Raw genomic sequence first — 12,710 nt, 5'->3', positions numbered from 1 at the left:
CATTAACGTTTGGCTCATTCGGATGACTCAGTCAGTGGTGGACGGTCACAATAACGAGAGAATAATACACCTGTTCTCCACAGTTCGTCTCCGGAAGGTTGGTGACAGTCGGATTACCGAGTTGTCATAATAACGAGGGGCCTTTACAGAAGACCTCCGTTGCACTCTCAGAAAAAAGGGTGCGAAAAGGTGGTAACTTCTATAGTTACCACCTAGGTCAACATAGCGTCTGATAAAGGGTATAATAGGGTGGTAAAAGCAATTATCTTATATCCAAATCGCTGCAAATGGCGTACGCCCCCTCGCTCACCGAATCAGAATTTGTAACCCTATCATTCGTGGGAGAGAGTGAGGTAGGAGGTATAACTTTGCAACCGTTTAGGCACGACATATGCGACAAATATAACCGCCTGCCTGAAAGCTATAACTGCTCCACCCTTTTCTCTGAAAGTGTGGGAGCAAACCGTGCCTCCAAAAAAGTGAGGATGTCATACAAACGAGTGTCATATTAACGCGAGTCGACTGTCATTGTTTGTCTGCATGCAAGTGAAGTGCAAGAACTACGTGAATGTCTCTATGAAAAGCTGTCTGGACCTGTCGGTTGACACCGGAGGTTTGTTCTCGTAAGTTGGACTTCCAATGCTGTCTATAGATTCGTTGGCTTTACTTGCTTATATAGATTCTTCATATAATGCACAGGTACGAGTCTATAGTAACTACACGTGTGTGTGTGAAATTCCCAGCGGAACGTTCACAACAGCCCTCCGACTGCTCCATGTTTCAGGTGTTGTATGTCCAGTGAATAAGGATGTTCATGAGCTGTATATCTGCATGCTGTTATGTATAGTTAAACCACACTAGATACATGTGACGCCGTGGCATGCACAGCAGTGCCTGGTGAACGATATCTGTAATTGAGACAAGTAATTGGGACACTGGGACATGTAATTGAGACGGTCATCTGTAATATGCCAAATTGCATATCGATGCCATGAAGAGCTCTAAGCTAAAAAAAGGCGTTAATAGTGACGGTTAAAAAAGCAGAAAATAACAACACCTGATGCATGTCGTACATATACTTCCTTTTACTTGAACTTCCACGACTACATTCCTAAAGACGTGGCGCTAGTGAAAAATTGTCTATTGGGGACTAAGAGCGGAGTGCGTCGCGCAGACCCAACGTCCCCATCTTCCACCAGCAATCACAGGTGCAACAATCACAACTGCACAAATCGCAATCGCAGCAGGTGGCGCAGTCCTGGGACGTTTCGTCGTAAAACATGTATCTCTGCCGAAAAGAAAATAGAAATAGTAAGCAACTTCATCGTTCCCTTTCTTACCGAAAGCATAATACATATTTGCAATCCGAGGGCTTTTCAAGTCACTCTGCGAAATATTCACTTTTGTGTACACGGAACGTTTGGAAAATGTGCTTTGCTTGGACTCGCGCGACTTCTCTTAAAATCGCTGAACGAAGCAGTCTTGTTGGAAATGTAACGAAAGTGTGGAGCACCACAGTATGATATAAACGTTATTAGTTGAATCCCCATACGCAAATAAGGGTATGAGTAGAATTATCCCCTTTTTAGTATTTTTGTTGCAATGCCATTACATACGAGTATGTACCTGTCGAAGATGATTTAGAACCGTATTGCAATTTATCGACTCGCTCTAGGAGGATAACAAACGGGAAATGCATGTGTGTCATTGGCGATGGACAGCCAGACCCGCGGCCCTTTTTATCCATATGCATACAAATGATGTAGCTTAAATTTTGCCACGATGCAGAAATCTCCTTCGACTTCGGCTCGCAAAACATGTTCTTCCTACCTAGCTCACGTGAGCGTATCAGCACTGTTACTGAGCGCTGTAACCGGAAAAAAACGAATGCACTATGCTAGTAAGTCGTATTTTTCTGGCCATGCACAACATTGTTTTCAAGATTGCGTTCGTTTAGCACGGTAATCACGATCTAGGTTGCTCCACTGCACAAAGGTAGCTTCGGCCACCCTGTCGTCACCATGAAAGTCTGACTCGTAAAAACTTTTTTTTTTGTCTGCACGAAAACCCTGTGCGTGTGGTGTTATATAGAAAAAGGGGATATGTCATGCTTCTGATTTCTAATGCAAATTTCTGCTAGGTCACACACGCACAAACGATGCTAATGGGACATGCATGTCGACTAGGCAAATGCATATATGTTACATATTTTGCATTTGCGTTAGTCGACGTTTTGCGTCGTTCCTCCTGCCTGTCCAAAACTTCTCTGTTTTCATCACAGAATTGCCCTTTCGGAATCGCAGTAGACGTTAAAGGACACCTTCCCTACACCCCTCGAAATGAACTTCACCGTACAGCACGCTCCTGGCCAACCATAATCTCGAATGATTAGCCTATTTTGTCCATTCTGCATGGCACAGAATAGGCTCCGCCTCCCGTTTTCAACAAATCAGGGGCGGGAACATTATCATTCAGGATTATGCTTGGCTGGGAGCGTGCTATGTGGTGAAGTTCGTTTCTAAGAGTGTAGGGTCTTCGGTAGCGCAGTGAAAAAGATGCCGTAACAAAGAAAAAGTAACGAGCCGTCTATAAAAGATAATGCACTAGCCTCGTTCGAAAAAAAAAAACTGCTTATGAAGAAGGAACCCAGGCAGCACGCAATATTGGTCCAATATTGGCACTATCACGGTTTCATTGGTCCTAAGGAGGCCCAATCAAGCCAATGAAGAGCAAAGAAATGGCGCTTTATTGGCTGTATTGGTGTTATCTTGGCTCAACCGGAAGTATGCAAAACTGAATATCATGTTAGAAAATGATGACAATACCATTATTATTGCAGTCTGAAGCCATGTCGCCCATATAATTACGTTCTGGGGTTACTCAATGAACGATGGCGCTTCATTGGCGTTACATTTGTTTGCCATCAAACCAAAACGCCAATGTAGCCAGATTTCAACCAATGTACCTTCATTGGCACTCCATTGGTGACCCCGGGTGGAGCATGGCTGTACTTTAATATTCCCAGTACGCGTTATGTGAGGAGACAAACCACAATATAATTTATAAAATATAACTTGTGGTCCCGCAAAATATTCTGGCAACCAATATTTCTTATTTGTACGGTCGATATGCTGCTAATTTTGAAATTATTCGAGTAACGCACTTCGAGCCACGCCCAAAAAATTATCGGTTTTGTGGGCGGCGAAGCAGATAACGATAGTGGTAGTGGAATTTAAAATGAAAAAAAAAAAAACACAATTCTTGATAGGGACGAATACTGCTGTTGTACGTTAGGCTTCTCGAATTAATTACAGATTGATTGTAAGTTGCTTAGACATATACCTCTCACCGTTGCAGGAGAAGTACGCTCCTTTTTACACTAGGTGCGGGTTTTGCGTAAAATTTTCAAACTTTGCCAATGATTCTGGCTGTTACCGTGCGATGTTCCCAATGAGGGCCACTGAGGGATGCTCGCATATGTTTTTTTTTTATGGGTTGTTCTATGGGGCTACCTGGATTCCAGACTAAGCGGGAGCTTACTATCTCACCACCGCACCCGACGGCAAAGTTGGAGTATCTACACAAAAATATAACGAAAGAAATCAAAGAAAACATAATAATTTGTAATATGATGCGTTTCTGTTACCATGCTACATATTGAAGCCAATTAAAACTAGACTGGTGTGGCAGTTACTACAGCTACAGATCATTCATATTTTTCATTGGATCACCACGGGCTTGCAACATCGGACCATATTGGCAGTTTCATTGGCGCGATATCGGACCGAGTTGCACGGTAAATATTGGACCAATTATATTGGCTGCCAACGTTGGATCGATATTAGACTAATGATGGTGTGCTGCTTGGAAATACATATAAAGTTTAGAAGTAAAATGCGAACGAGGTGGTGCATACTTGCTGCTGCCAAGAGGCCGGTTTCACGTCAGTTCGGGCAGGGTGGTCCTATCCACCTGCTGTATTTCCTTTATATATATGTACAGGGTGTCCACGCTAAGTGTGAACAGATTTTTTAAAAATATATCAATCACTTTTTCCGAGATGTATGCAATATAGCATATGCTGAAGGGCTCTCCCTAGGGGAGCATTAACAGACTCCTAAGGCAATGTCTTAATTAATTTTCAATAATTAACTTTTTAAATATAAAAGCTACGAAGTTGCTCCAATGAGAACATCTGATCCAGATACCAAAACCGTTTTCAGAACAAAAATCCGTTCGGTAGATCGTCCGCAAAAAATTCGTGAAGGAACGCCATTTTTTTCTTTATTTGGTTTATTGCGCATCTTCAAAGAAGCGGCTTTCCTTTACCCCCAGTGTGAGAGGTTGAAAGAGCACAGTGCCGCCTCATGCGTCGAAGATTAGCTTTAACTTGCGGAAGCAAAACAAAAACACAAACCTATCGGGTGACTCTATCGCGACTACTCTTATCTTGGGCTGCATTTTCTGTTTTCTTTTAATCTTTTTCCAGGACGCAAGAGGCGATAGTGTGCTCTTTTATCCTCTCGTATTGGGCGCGAAGGAAAGACGCGTCTCTGGAGATGCGCAATGAATAAAATAAAGAAAAAAATGGCGTTCCTTCACCAATTTTTTGCGGACGATCTATCGAACGGATTTTTGTTATGAGAACGGCTTTGGTATCTGGTGACCGAAGAGATCAGATGTTCTCATTGGAGCAACTTCGTAGCTTTTATAATTAAAAAGTTAATTATTGAAAGTTAATTAAGACACTGCCTTAGGAGCCTGTTAATGCTCCCCTAGGGAGTGCCCTTCAGCATATGCTACATTAGAATTGATTTCAACTCGGAAAAAGTGATTGATATATTTTTAAAAGATCTGTTCACACTTAGCGTGGACACCCTGTATATATATACATATACAGCGTTCAAACCAAAACAAACATTGCACAACATACTTTGTAACCCCAAAGACTATGTGCCCCATATGTACCAATCAGGTGTTGTTTACAAGGTAGACTGTACAGTCTGTGACGCGTGCTACATAGGGGAAACAGGAAGAATGAAAGCCACCAGGATGAAGGAGCACAAAGCCCAGATCAAGAACCCGCGTGCAGAGAATCGTCGCAGAGAACTTGTCGAGCATGTACAAAACACAGGTCAATCCTTCGATTTTGATAACGTAAAGACCTTGAACACAGATCAGGAGAAAGGAAATTCCTTGAGTCATGGCACATTCATAGTGACAACAATGCCTGTAATCATCACAAGAGGACTCTACTGAACTGCTACAAGGCTTTAAGAGGCCATACCAGTCAGGGAGCAACTCCGATTCACGATTTTCCCGATTCTAGATGGCGCCACGCTCGCCGTGCCTTATCACGCCGTGTGCCTCCGACTCACGAAATAATCCCCATTGTGCATGGTTGACCTCGCGAGTTTAAGGCGGCCCGCGCCCTCTGCGCTGTTTGTCGAGTGGTAAAGTGTCGGACTTTGCCACGAAAGGTCCGCAGTTCGATTCGAGACATTCATGTCTTTTTGCTTGTCTCCTATTGCTACATGAGTACTTTATTTTTATTTTTTGTTCTTATATATTCATGCTACAATTATTGTTTTCACACTACCGCCTGTACTGACTGATTATGGAATTTTTAGTTGCTCTTCGTATTGTTTTACTAGTGCATAATGCCGACGTACAAGTGTGATCGGATAGTACGGATGCCGGTATCTCGGAGGCTCTCAATTGGATCTACCAGCGGCTGTAAATTAGCCTATAAACATTGCCTACACACAGCGCTTACAATGCCAGCCTGGAAAATCCGCTCGAAACGGTATTTCATTTTTTTTTCTGCACTCGCTTACATAATAATAATAATAATTTTACTCAAGAAAGCAAACTACAAATATAATAAAACAGGCCCGTCTAAGCGGAAAAGCTTGTGGCACTGGGCCTGAAACAGTCAGCGGCATACAGTTTGACAGTACATGAACATATAAAGGTACTACATCCTATGATAAAGTTGCCGCAGCGCTTTTTTTAGTTTGTACTTCGATTCCAAAGAAAAACTGTCGAAGGGGAGCTCATTAAAGATACGAGGTACATAGCATTGCCTGCGACAAAGTCCATATTTTGTGTGTGAGAAATGCACAACAGGGCAGCATTCGCTAACCGGGGTCCTATATGAGGGGTCCCAAAAATGTTTTTACAACATGCAATGTGCATTGATTCTGTACATCTGTACAACATGCAATGTACCTTGATTCTGTATTCATGCAAAAATGACATTTTGATATGTATATTTCTGGTAAGTAAGCATTATCAAATATCTGAATTCATTTACAAGGCGTTTGTGCAAAAGAATTTTCAAAATTTCCGTCGTAGAACAGACTTCTTATTATTACCCGAAAACTTCAGTAACATATTTGAAAGGCTCCTTTCCTCCATGTTCTCCCTTCTTTTTCTTTCACCTTATACCCGCTCAGAAAAATGATGTCAGTCGACAACTCCAGTGACAGGGGACTCCCTTTCTTCTGGTGTACGAGTTTGCAAAACAAAGGAGGTGAAGTACAAAGGAGGTGAAGGGCGATAAAGGCTTGGGGTCGACACACGGAAACTAACCAACAAAGATATGGGAAGGTCGAGCGGCAAGGCCTTGCAGCGGGAGTCGCGATATTCCCAACACAGTCTTTCTTTTTTTTTTTTTTTTTCCTGAACGCCAAGAGGAACGATTCGACAAAAAATAAAAGGACACATTGTAGAAAAATAATAACTATGGTCACCTGACAACATAACAGGTTCTTGTTTGAGTGTGGCAAAAAAGTACAGTTCGGCCTCCTTATTGTGTGGGACAGGATAATATATGCCTTCTTTTCTTTTTTTAGAATAATTTCTGAAGCGTAAATTTTTACTCCAGATTTCGTTGTGTTGGATGCTGAGGTCTCAGTTAGCTCAATCTAAACTTGAAAACGTGAAATTCGGTCGTGGAAAAGCTGAAGAACTGGACACCATGTGAGCCAAATTTATGCGTATTTTAGGAAATTTACTATTCTTGAAGGGCAACACAGATGCAATTACAAAATTGGGGTTTCCAGAGATGAATATGAGCGCTAGTTGCCAAATGAAGGAATGATCACGGAGAAGTCGTTTCATATAATCAAAGCTCGCCCGAGATGCCAGATTTTCATCCCCGGAAAAAATGTCCCCAGGAAGAACCGTCCCCAGAGAAAAATGCCCCCGGAGAAATCGTCTACGCAAGAACGAAAGCCGTTTGATCGAACCCGGGACATTTGGTTGAAAGTCATTTGATCGAACACCGTTTGATCGAAACGGCAGCGGTCGTTTGATTGAGTTTTTTATTGCTTCGGGGACATTTTGTCCGGGGACGTTTTGTCCGGATCCCGTGTCCTACAGCTACGCGGGATACTTCCGCATTGTTCTATTCAATTCAATTCAATTTTATTTAATTGTATTTCCTTTCGGGTGGGAGAGAGTAAAAAGCCAGAAGGCTATACTGTTCGTGAATGACCAATAAAACCTTTCTGCAAATGATCAGTGGTCTCCCCTCTTTAGCTGCAAAAGCAAGAAACAAACAAAAAAGAAGACACTGATTGCCTCATGCTCCGTATGTTCGAATCAAAAGTTACAGAAAAAGAGGTGCTCAGGACACGCTGCGAGCTTCGAACTCCCTTCGAAAAAACGTCTTTCGAACAGACGGCGTCGATAAACCGGCTTGCGACCGAACGGCTTGCGACCAAGCGGTCTTCGATCAAACGCCTTCTCCAAACAGCTTAGGAGTTCGGAATAATTCCTTGAACTCCATCTTTATGTATAAATGTACATGATAAAATGAAAGGAACTCGACGCGCGACGAGGTCTCGGAGCACGATTTCCGTCTCATAACGCTCTGATTATTACCCGGAAACTTCAGTACTATATTTTTAGACACTCCTTGGTTTTCACAGGGTACTTCACATTACACCAGACCTTTCGTTCAGCGTAGACACTAGTTCAGCGGAGAATCCCCAGTGACCCGGAGCTTTTCCTTATCTTCCTTAGAAGGCCTCCCTTTGTGCGCCGTGCAAAGACAGACGGGTACAGGTTTTGGGTCATCCAACGTGCAACTAGCAAGGATTGTCGAAAGATGGAAAATCCAGGGAACCGGTCTCGAAAAATTGGCCGTATCTCAAAATAACGTGATCGAAGTCCCCGTTGAAAAATAAACTACCGTAAATAAATGTTATCTGTCTATTTCTGCGTATGCATATATTATACACCGCCTTGCTTTATTCTGTATACTGGTGGCAGTACAGAAGCTTGTAGCAACATTGCGGCGCGCGTTATGCACCGGTGCGCGTTATGCATGGAAGTTTTTTCAAATTCGGCTCATTTTTAGGGGTGCGCGTAATACACGAGTGCGCGTTATACACAGGAAAATACGGTACTGTAAATAAATGTTATCTGGCTATTTCTGCGCGGAAAATGCCAAAGCCCACTAAGACTAACCTGAACATGAAAATGCAAACACCGAACTTTTACTAACCTAATAATCAACTAACTAACGTGCTGTTCCGTCGCGTCCGTTTAATTTATCTACTATTTCTTAATTTTATTTATTTATTTATGTATTTTTGGAATAGCAAGCTGACGTCCCGTTTGATTGACCTTTAGCCCGTTTTTTTTTTTTCCTTTTGGTCTAATAAATATATCCCCCTCCCCCGTCGCTGTCGTTGGTTGTCGTTGGTTTTCCTTGCTTCGCGAACGTGAATTTGGGTTCCGGAAAAGACTGTTGCTCATTGCGTGGGCGGAAATTAGCAGCGGTCGCTTGATCGACTTTTCTTATTGGTTCACGTGGAGAGTTCATGAAAATAAATAAATAAAATAATCAAGATAAAAATAAAAATAAATCGATCAATAAAAGAAAGAAAGAGAAACAACAAATAAAGCTGCAGTTCTAAGTGCCGTTATCCTAAGAAACATTTATCTGTGTGTAATCCGCTTGCTGGCGGTTTCAACATTACGAACATTACAGGGCAGTCCTGTTGAACGTTACTGGAATGTTTGTGAAGTTGGCCTTCCACTAACCGTAAATACGAGAGATTCTCGTTAGCCGTATGAGGCAGTTGACTGAGTAAGCACAAACCCGAAACGGCTGTGATGTTCGTGAATGACAAATGTCTGCAAATAACCAGTGGTCTCCCCTCTTTAGCTGAAAAAAAAAGAAGCAAGAAACAAACAAACAAACAAAAAAGGAGAGGACTCTGATTGCCTCATGCTCGATATGCTTGGGGAGCCGGAAAAAAAGTCCCCGGAAAAAACGTCCCCGGCAAAAATGTCCCCTGTGGAGAGGCTACCGGGAGCTCTCGAAAGAAACAAAATAAGGGCGTTGAGGTTAGGATCGCATGGTATTTAGACGGCAGTTTGTTGCACGGCACTTTATTCACTCTCGTAACTTACTCTATTCCACCCACAGTTGTAGGTATGTAGGTAGGTAGGTATGATCAAAAAGTCGGTGCATTGTTTTGCGCTATAATCTTACCTGAGGGGCTGGGAACGTTGACATTTTTTTCGCGAACATTTTTCTTGGGGACTTTTCCGGGGACATTCTTTCCTACACCCATATGCTTGAGTCAAAAGTTACAGAAAAAGAGGTGCTAAGGACACGCTGCGACCTTCGAACTCCCTTCGAAAGAACGTCTTTCGAACAAACGGCGTCGATCAACCGGCTGTTGATCGAACGGCTTTCGACCAAGCGTCTTCGATCCTTCTCCAAACGGTTCCGAGACATTTGATCGAACGCCGTTTGATCGAAAGCCGTTTGATCGAACGCAGGACATTTGGTCGAAAGCCATTTGATCGAACGCCGTTTGATCGAAATGGCAGCGGTCGTTTGATCGATTTTTTTTAATTGGTTCACTTGGAGTGTCGAAAATGACAAAAAAAGACAAGGAAAAAAAAAGCTGCAGATCTAAATGCAGTTATCCTAAGGGACATTTAACTTTGTGTAATCTGCTTCCCCGTAAACACATTCCTCATGTTAGCCCACTTTTAGTGTCCAAAAAGCAGTACAAGGGCCAGGGTTGTTCACCGTTAACCCGTTGGACAACCGAATAGGTTTTTCCGCTCTGACACATGGTGACTAAACATGCTGTACTTGTTAATCCCCAACCCTTTGTGAAATAATAATAGACGTCAAGTATTAAACATTTTGGCAAATGAATTAAAAAATAAGTAAATGGAATTTTTGATGTTTATTCCCGTCGAATGTGAACAAATTTTAACAGTGGATTATTGTTTGTAATCAACTGACCACTGTATAGGAGAAAGAGCAGTTTCAGTTTATTTACTTTTCGCCTATGTGCAAGTGAACCTAAATTTAGTTCTTGCAACAGACATGTAACCGAAGAAGTCCTTCGAAACTTAGACAAGATTATAAGGCAGCAGATCTTTGTACTTTCTCTATTTCTTCGGATATCGTGCATGTGTAGTGATTCGCGGCTGCAGATGCATACTCTAAGGTCGAACTAAGGTTTTACATGCTGTTAATTTAATATCTCTCGTTGTACCATGGCGAAATTTCGTTCTTAGCACCCACAGACTTCGAGTGGCTTTGCACATATGACTATCCCGTTTCAGACCGTTCCCTTTAAATATGTCGCCAGCAATAAGAAGGGTGCCCAGAACAAGGATAGACTATCGGCTGCTCTCAACCTGGGACAGCTTTCTTCAGTTTGTGTCCTACTGATTGGTAAATGACAAACGCCTGCAACTAACCAGTGGTCTCCCCTCTTCGGCTGCAAAAAGCAAAAAAAATAAAAAAAAATAAAGAAGAAATAAAAAAGCAGAGGACACTGATTGCCTGCTCCGTATGCTAGAGTCAAAAGTTACAGAAAAAGTGGAGAAGTTACAGAAACAACACAGTGCATGCAGCTTTGAATTCCCTTCGAACAAACGTCTTTCGAACAAACGGCGTCGATCAACCGGCTTTCGATCAAACGGCTTTCGACCAAGCGGCGTTCGATCAAACGCCTTCGATCAAACGACGTTCGACCAAACGGCGTTCGACCAAATGGGCGGACACCTCTCCAAACAGCTTAGGATTTCGGAATATCCAGCTATAATGTGATGAGGACGATGCGATGGAGTGTGGACGGTGAACTGTCAAAAACAAGCCTAAACTAACCTACCCTGGAAACTACCTAACCTAGGACCCGGCTCTAACCGGACTGGGGTCGCTACGGCCAACGAGACGTTACATCCAACGCGCCGTTACATCCATCGGTGGACGTAACGGCGCCTTGGATGCAACGGCTCGTTGGCTATAACGGCACGGTATGGATGTACCGACACGTTGGATGTAACCGCACGGTGGACTTGGTGATCTTTTGGATGTAAATGCTCGATGGATAAGCGGCTTCAGGATATGTCGGTCGTGAACTAATATGGCATCGATGTAGTTTTGGAATCAGCCACTCCATAACACACATTTCGCGGCGTATCCTCGCAGTGTTTTTGTTTGTTTGTTTTCATGATGTGATGTGATGTGATAAAAAAAATGGGGATGTGAGTTTCGACGACGTCGAACTGGCTACCCCAGTACTCTTACACAAACACATGATGAGATGATGAAAAACAGAGATGATGATTTTCGTGAGAGTCCGTCAAATTATGATGTTTTATGATTTGATATGTTCACAAGTTACGGACAGAGTTGCTGTTGTGAGAGAATAAATTAGGTCAGGTTCTAAATTACGAGGTTGGTCCACAAGTTGAAATCCCCAAATCTCAAAATATTCACGAAATAATATATTCAAAGAAGTACCCGTGAGGTACCGCGTTAGCATCGTAACAGCTCGTTGTGTATGGTTTTCTGTTGGATGTAACGGCTCGTTGTGTGTACTGACTTATGGATGTATCGGCCAGAAATTCTTCTTTCTGTTCTTTCTGTTCCTCTCTCGCAAAGTTTGCTGAGTGCAGACAATGCGGTAAGATTAGGAAGGGATTCTCCAACAACAAATAAATATTGACTATGACACGAGGTGATTCATCACTGGTGATTTTCCAAGGTCCTGCTACCTTCTACTTATTTCTGGCAGATATGTTAGCCGCGTTCTTTTATAAAGGGGAGTACTACAGAATACTGAGCGCAATGACACATTACCTTCTGTATTCGTATCAATGAAATGAAACGCAAATGCCCACTATCCTGAGGCTCTGACTTCACGCTCGTTGAACGTGGATATCGTCGGACGTAGTTCCCAACTCAACCGGAATACTGGTATTTTCATATATAGTTCTGTTTTGTTGTTGGTGGCGGTCAGACAATGATGTTGTAGTTGTTGCCTCATACTTTCTATGTTGATGAACCATATTTTCAATGCAATCAAACCGCAATGAAACACCTGAATAAGTGGGTGTAGAGCTTTTATAACCCATAAACATCGGAGGAACTTGACGCGCGACGAGGTCTCGGAGCACGATTTTCGTCTCATAATTGCGCTGATTATTACCCGGAAACCTCAGTACTATATTTTTAGACACTCCTTGGTTTTCACAAGGTACTTCACATTACACCAGACCTTTCGTTCAGCGTAGACACTAGTTCAGCGGAGAATCCCCAGTGACCCGGAGCTTTTCCTTATCTTCCTTAGAAGGCCTCCCTTTGTGCGCCGTGCAAAGACAGTTGGGTACAGGTTTTGGGTCATCCAACGTGCAACTAGCAAGAATTGTCGAAAGAT

General features: G+C 42.7%; 1 long non-coding RNA gene across 1 annotated transcript in view; it reads right to left on the bottom strand.

The window, feature by feature from the left end:
• Positions 1 to 1,076: 1,076 nt before the first annotated feature.
• Positions 1,077 to 12,710, bottom strand: part of LOC135369263 (uncharacterized) — a 33,573-nt gene continuing 21,939 nt past the window's right edge. The window contains exon 3 of the long non-coding RNA XR_010415034.1: positions 1,077 to 1,288. This is a non-coding gene — a long non-coding RNA (uncharacterized LOC135369263). The remainder of the gene's footprint in view (positions 1,289 to 12,710) is intronic.

This window comes from Ornithodoros turicata, chromosome 9, assembly GCF_037126465.1.
Source record: "Ornithodoros turicata isolate Travis chromosome 9, ASM3712646v1, whole genome shotgun sequence".
NCBI classification, from domain to species: Eukaryota; Metazoa; Arthropoda; class Arachnida; order Ixodida; family Argasidae; genus Ornithodoros; species Ornithodoros turicata.
Note: the sequence above shows the minus strand (reverse complement) of the source record. Positions and strands in the feature narration are given on the sequence as shown.